The sequence below is a fragment of the Argentina silus genome, assembly GCF_951799395.1.
Source record: "Argentina silus genome assembly, chromosome: 21".
NCBI classification, from domain to species: Eukaryota; Metazoa; Chordata; class Actinopteri; order Argentiniformes; family Argentinidae; genus Argentina; species Argentina silus.
In genome coordinates, this window is record NC_139675.1 from 12,347,435 (window position 1) to 12,354,934 (window position 7,500).

Here is a 7,500-nt window from a genome sequence, read left to right on the forward strand (position 1 = left end):
CCAAACGAAACACCCGTCGCGTCAAAACAAACCCGATGGACTATTTTGTTCGCCTGCGTGAAAACACCGAGAAACAGGCCGCTTTTATGAGGAAAAACCACAAAGGTAAATGAGAAAGCCCTCCAAGCTTGTTACCTAGTTGCTGAACTCGTAGCTAAATCAAAAAAAGTCCCACTCTTGTGGCAGAGACGTTAATACTACCTGCCTGCAAAGCCATTGTCAACGAGATGCTCGGCCCTGACGCGGTTAAAGACATCGCTAAAGTCCCGCTCTCAGATAACACGATTGCCAGGCGTATTGATGACATGTGTACAGACATCGAAAGTCATGTTTTGGGAAAGATACGCATCAGTAGGAAATTTGCGTTGCAACTTGATGAGTCTACGGATGTTATTGTATCAGGGTACAGAGTGTCATTTTGTAACATTTTTGGTTGGGGGTGTGGCGCAAGATTTTTTCAATGTAAAAAAATGTGCCGTGGCTCAAAAAAGGTTGAAAAACACTGCTCTAGTATGACGTCTTAAAACAACAGTATGTCGTGTTATTCATCGTAGGACTCAGTCGGTTCAACATCCAGTAGATACAGTAGCTACCCCCCCCCCCCCCCCACACACACACACACACATCTACCTACACACATCTACCTACCCCCCCACACACATCTACTGCCCCTGACCTTAGGCTCAAAAGTCCTGAACCAAATACTTTTAGGTCTGTTACCTTTAAAAAAGGATGTCTGTCCAGTTACTTTAGGATGTATACCGTCTCTCCTATCCCAACGACTTTAAGGTAAAACAATAACACATCCGTTCACTTTCGGATTGGAAACTATTTGAAATGACAGTCCAAACCTCTTTGTATTCCTGTTGCTTTAGAAATAGACAACAGCCAGATGTGTCTACTATTGTGGGCCTAGCCGGTCCAGTGACTTTAGGCTGCTATGACTCTGCATTTGCAGAACTACGAACCTCTTTCTCAGTGTGTTAGGCACGGTGAACCAATATCCTGCTTGCTTTTGAATCTTCTCTTCCGATTCCAGTACTTTCGAACCCCAATTCCCCAAATCTGCCAGTTACTTTCATTCCTAGGTTGTTTTACTGAGGGGGATTATCCATATGACTCGTGTTCGATTAAAAATGTCCAGAATCCAGTTGATCCAGTTCCTCTTCTTTTTCAATTGCAGTCTTCTGGAAATTCCCTCACTGGGTGGCTCGCCATTCGTAAGAACATAAAAGAACAGTGACAACTTCTGTGTTTAAGGAATCTTTTACTTGGTGTAATCAGGCAGCAGAGCAAGTCCATACTCTGGGTCCAGCTGTGTGGTTCTGAACTAAGAACTGAGTTTTCCATCAGCTCTTCTAGTGTGTTACCCTTTGATCTCTCAGCCAGTCTGAAGCAGTATACAAAGCACTAATGTCTCCCTGTCATACCAACCTGTGTGTTAGTTGGTTTGATAGTTCTTGTCACACTTAACTTGGTCACTCACCATCACTGGGTGTAGTGAAAACCAGTTCCAACTGGTTGGCACGATTAGCATGTCTCCAAACAGTCTACATCAGGGGTGCCCACACTTTTTCATTTTTTTAATGTCACGCGATCGACCCGCACTACTCTTTCGATCGACCGGTCACCCCTGGTCTACATCTTACGGCTCCACGTTCAGAACGCATATGACTTTCTGCAGACGCTTTTTCATCCGAAAGCGACTTACAGTACAGCGAGCGCGTAGGTTTTTTTTTTTTTTTTTTTAAAACATGTTTTTATATGATATGGTCCCGGCGGGAATGGAACCCAAGACTTCTCCAGGGCTAATGGGAGCTCTACCAGCCGAGCTACGGAGGAGCTGAGTTGAGTTACTGTCTCTGCTGTAGCTGAGGCCCGCGACCCGGTGGGCTTGAAGACCAGAGGCCAGGGTGGAGTTGAGGCTCAGTTGTCTGGGGTGGTGGTGGTGGTGGTGGTGGAGTGGTCCCATGATCCAGAGATCCAGACCAGGGGTGGGGGGTGGGGGTGGGGGGGGGGCAGGCAGGCAGGCATCCCCCGCCCTCTCCTTGCCCGTTGTGCCCCCTCTCCACGCCTGGATGCTAACCGCTAGTGAAGGCTAGCCAATTATCCCCAATCAGCCTCCTCTGTAGCTGGCTAGAGGAAGCTCCCTCCAGAGCTTAGTGTTCATTACAGGGCACATCCTGCCATTAACTTTCTCCTTCCCCCTCCTACTTTCCCTCCCTCCCTCCCTCTTTCTCCCTCTTCACTCTCTTCTTCATCCTGGCATTAACTTTATCCCTCCCTCCCTCCCTCCCTCCCTCCCTTTCGTTCTCCTTCTTCACTGTCTTCTTCATCCTGGCATTCACTTTCTCCTTCCCTTTCTCCCCTCCCTTCCTCCCTCCCTCCTCCCCCCCCTCCCTCTCTTTCTTCCTCTTTCCTCTCTTTTTTCATCCAGGCATGAACTTTCTCCTTCCCTTTTTCCCTCCCTCTCTTTCTTCCTCTTTCCTCTCTTTTTCATCCAGGTATTAACTTTATCTGTCCCTTCCTCCCCTCCCTCCCTCCCTTCCTCCCTCCCTCTCTTCTCCTCTCCCTGGCCCTGTCCTCCTCTCTGGAAAGGAACAGTTGATGCGGCCACCGCAGGAGTGAGTGAACAATCAAACAGACAAACCAGAAGCACATGGGCCCTAATTCATCCCTTCCTAATAACGCATTAAGGAAATTGGGGATGGGAGAGAGTGGAGGCCACGTGTGATGTCATTGTGCCGGAGGCAGTGTGTGTGTGTGTGTGTCTGTTTGTGTGTGTGTGTGTGTCTCTGTCTGTCTGTCTGTCTGTGTGTGTGTGTGTGTGTGTGTGTGTGTGTGTGTGTGTGTGTGTGTGTGTGTGTGTGTGTGTGTGTGTGTGTGTGTGTGTATATGTATATGTATATATGTGTGTGTGTGTGTCAGGGGAAGAGGAGGAGGGGGGTTGTGGATGCTCGGAAATGTCACCCCTACACTCCCCTCCAGAGACAGATTGTGAGACAGATTGGGTTGAAATCAGCTCAGGTAATTTGCAAGCAGAGACAGTGATTACAGCAAGCCTCTCCCTGTGTGTGTGTGTGTGTGTGTGTGTGTGTGTGTGTGTGTTCTCCATGACCCTTGTATCCTAATCCCCCCAGGTGAGTGATTGTGAAGATCCTTTGTGTGGTGCTTGCGTAAGCGCCTAGCTTCACTGACACACATTTCTGGGTGACGCTCCAGAAATGTTGTTGCCTGTGTTCTGTAGCATTAGCGTTAGCTTTAGCTAGTTTGTCTGTCAGTGTTGGGGTGAGGCGTGTTGCCTGCAGGTGTCCTCTCCTCTCCTCTCCTCTCCTCTCCTCTCATGTCCTCTCATGTCCTCTCCTCTCCTCTCCCCTACCCCCCCTCCCCTCCTCTCCTCTCCTCTCCTCTCCTCTCCCCTACCCCCTCTCCTCTCCCCTACCCCCTCTCCTCTCCTCTCCTCTCCTCTTTTTCTCTTGTCATGACAGGAATGGCATTAAGCCCTGTGAGGCGGTGACGGAGCAGTGACAGGCCCTGACACACACCCCTATCTCCCCCCTCAGGGCACTGTGTTCCGAGAGAGGGAGGGAGGGAGGGAGGGAGGAAGGGAGGGATGGATAACTGACTGACACCTCTCCCCTCCATCCATCAGGCTGTGGTTATGATATGCTAATGACAATGTAAAAACGTCTTCCGCAGCGTCCGGTGATACATAAGCGATATTTCTCGCTGAAATAAACGTAACGAAAATGTCGACCGTTCGCTGAACAGACAACAGGAGAGATGGTCTTAGCACAATGATCTTAGCACCCTAGAAGGTTCTATTTTCTGTTACTGCGAGTCTGTTCACACTCCCGTACTCCCCTTAGTCGGAACAGTGCACACTTGTGTACTTGTGTTCTTGTGTACTTGTGTACTCCCCCCTCAGACTGGAGATGTACACACACCCTTATCTCCACCCCTGAGGAAGAAGCCCACGAGAGAGAACACACTAGTCTGTGAAGTCACTTTTTAGAGAGGGAGGGAGAGAGGAAGGAAGGAGAGAGAGAGAGAGAGAGAGAGAGGGGGAAGGAACAACGGTGAGTTCAGAGAGAGCACAAAGGGAGGGATGGGTAAAAAAAGAAAGAAAAAAAAAGCACCCAGTAAATGTTTGAAGGTACAGTAGCGTTTTTTTTTTCTTCTTTTTTCTCTCTCTTTCTCTCTATCCCTCTCTTTTCTTCCAGCCCAATTAAGTGGGTCTTTTAGGGCAGATTTACAGTGTAAGTTGAACATCAGCACACTTTAATGTTGAAAGGCACATCTCAAATTGGAGCACGCCACTGTCTCAGTTCCTCCTCTCTTTCTCTCTCTCTCTCTTTCTCTCTCTCTCTCCCTCCTTCGCTCCTGTGAAGACACCGAGGCCCCAGGGCACTGAAATGTCTCCACACGTTGGAAATTGAATCAAACCGCATCAATCAGGACACGCTTTTTCTCCTCCTCTTCCATCCAACCCCCCCCCCCCCCCCCACCCTTCCACCCTCCCCCCCCCCACCCCCCCGCCAGAGTAATATCTTTAAGCAGTGTTTTCAGGAGGCACAAACAGCCCTGCTAACACACCAGGTTGGAGAAGCAAGGGACGCAGGCAGGGAAACCAGGACAGTCTTTGTTATTGAGACGTTTCATGTAAAGTATTAATTAGGTGTTGAGGGCTTGTCCATCAAATATATATAATAATAATAATAATAATAATAATAACAATAACAATAATAATATCAAATTGGGTATACTGTAAAATATAGCATCATATTGTTGACGAGTCAAGCATTTCTGGCTTTGACTATTTGGAATGACCTCAATTAGTTCCTAGTATTAGTAAAAACATAGTCAAACTAATTCCTTAGTCATTTGTCTCTTCCCAATATTCCCGTCGATATTCCCAATATTCCCGTTTTTGATTTGCTGTTGCAGATTTGATTGGCTTTAAAGGGTGACACAGCCAAGAAATAACTGTTGATTTATTCCTATTCTTCAAGAAAGGACAAAAAATCATCTGGATCAATGTGAAGCTTTACGGATGATGAATCCATGAATCCAAACCTGCTGACTCTGCAGCAGAAGAACGCCATTTTTGTCTTGAAACCGGGTCATGGTGTTTCAGCAGGGCCTCTGGATCTTTGAGAGTTTGTTTATCTAGAATCAGTGTATAAATGTGTCTTCAATCTCAGATAGTGTGTTAATGATAGTGATGGGTAACACATGAATCATATTGTGCTGAGCTCACGCTCGCTCTATGCACACACATGCACACGCACGCACGCACACGCACACACACACAACCACACACACACGCACACACACAACCACACACACACACACACACATTAGAGTGAAGTGCAGTGATATTATCATCCTCCTCCTCTGTGCCTCTCTGCTGTAAAATGAGTTTGCCCCAACTCCATTAAAACCAGCGCCAGCCTCTCCCCTGACGATCGGGCCCTATTTGCATGTGCTAGTGAGCCACTCCACGGAACGAAGGATCACCTCCTCTCCTCCGCCTCCTCCTCCGCCGCCGCCGCCTCCTCCTCCTCTCCCGTCCCCCTCTCCCTCCTTCTCTTCCTCCCATCGGAGCAGTTATAAACGGACACATGACATTTCATCGAGAGGCCCGTCGCCACTTGGCTAAAGTGCCCGAGTCTCTCTCTCTCTCTCTCTCTCTCCCTACCTCCCTCCACTCTCTCCATCAGAAGCAGAGGGGAATATTGCAAATGACACAGGCAAATCAGCCGTAAATAGGCAGTAATTTGATTGACATCTGGAAGGCTGTCACTGGGGCGGGCCAGAACGTAGCGATGCGGCGAGGCGAACGTTTACCGGGTGCAAAAAAGGCAGCTTTCAACTAAATCACTTTGTGTCCGGTGGGGCCTCTCCTTCTCTCCCTCCCTCCCTCCCTCCCTCCCTCCCTCCCCTCCCCTCCCTCCCTCCCTCCGCCAGATTCTAATTGCGTGTGTCCTTCCTCTCAGCGCAATTTCCCCCATTACTGCCAGCAGCAGTGGCTCATCCACTGGAAGGCAAGGTTGTGTCCTAAACAGGCACCTCAGGGTTTAACCCTCCCCCTGTCTCCACCCCCTGGTGGTCCAACTGCAGGGGGAGGAGGATGGAGGGCTGCTGCTGTAGGTGTGTGTTTATGAGTGTGTGTGTGTGTGTGTGTGGGGGGGGGGGGGTGAGAGGGAACAGCTGGTTTTGAGTATTGTGTGTCTCTGAGAAATTGTTTGTTTTTTTACATGTTTTCGATATGGCGTTCGACTCGATGGTGGCGGTTAGTTCTACTTTTGGGTGCGCAAGGTTAATGACTATCTCCCTGTGCGTGTGTGGGTGTGTGTGGGTGTGTGTGGGCGTTTACGATTCAGTTTTCATTCCTTTGACAGAGGAAAACAAAAACAAGGAACACCAACGCTCATGTCAAAAGATGCCACCGACGCTGCGTCTAATGTTATTTTTGTCCTCTTCTCCCCTTGTTTTTCATGTTTTCCCTCCGATGTGCTGCCCTCCCTCCCTCCCTCCATTCCTCTCCAAAGGTAAGTGTCTTTTTTTTTCCCCTTCCTTTTTTACCTCCCTACAGGCAGGTAAGTAATGGGGGCCCTACTGAGGAGACTACTGTTAGCATCCAGGCTAGGCTAGGCTAGGCTAACATACGCTAACATGCGCATGGAGGCTTGCATGTCACACTGTATGCCACTGTAGCTCGAGACACACTCAAGGCATGTTTAATTTAAATTGGGAGGGAGTCACCCTCCCCCCCCCCCCCAACTCTCTCCCTTTCACTCCCTCTCTCACTTCTTTCTTTCTTTCTTTCTTTCTTTCTTTCTTTCTTTCTGTGATGTGGTATTGTGCCAACGGCAATGCCTAGGGCCAGCGGGTGAAGCAATGCTAATGTCTGCCATGTCAGTTCAACACAGAGATAGTGGAAGACACAGACTACACAGGGAGAGGCGGTGTGTGTGTGTGTGTGTGTGTGTGTGTGTGTGTGTGTGTGTGTGCGCGCGTGTTTTTGCATATTGCGTATTAATACATATCTGTTTCCTTTTTAATGTAGTTCATTGGAGCGTGACAGGGCGAATCATTGATGCACTGTGCTGCTTTCTGCCTTGAGCAGGTTAACACAGGTTAAGACCCCATTCTGTTTCAGACATGAGCAGGCAACAGAAGCCCTCTTGGCCAGTTAACACACACACACACACACACACACCCACTGCCTAGTACCCCACCCCTTACACACACACACACACACACACCACACATACACACACTGCCTAGGACACCACACACGCACGCACGCGCACACACACACACACACACACACACACACACACACACACACACACACACACACACTAGATAACAGTTGATCACAGTACAAGAAGTGTGTTGTCATTGTCTGATCCTCTATGACTCTAATCTGCTGTCTTCTCTGATCAGTCTGTCACACACACACACACATACACACACACACACACACACATA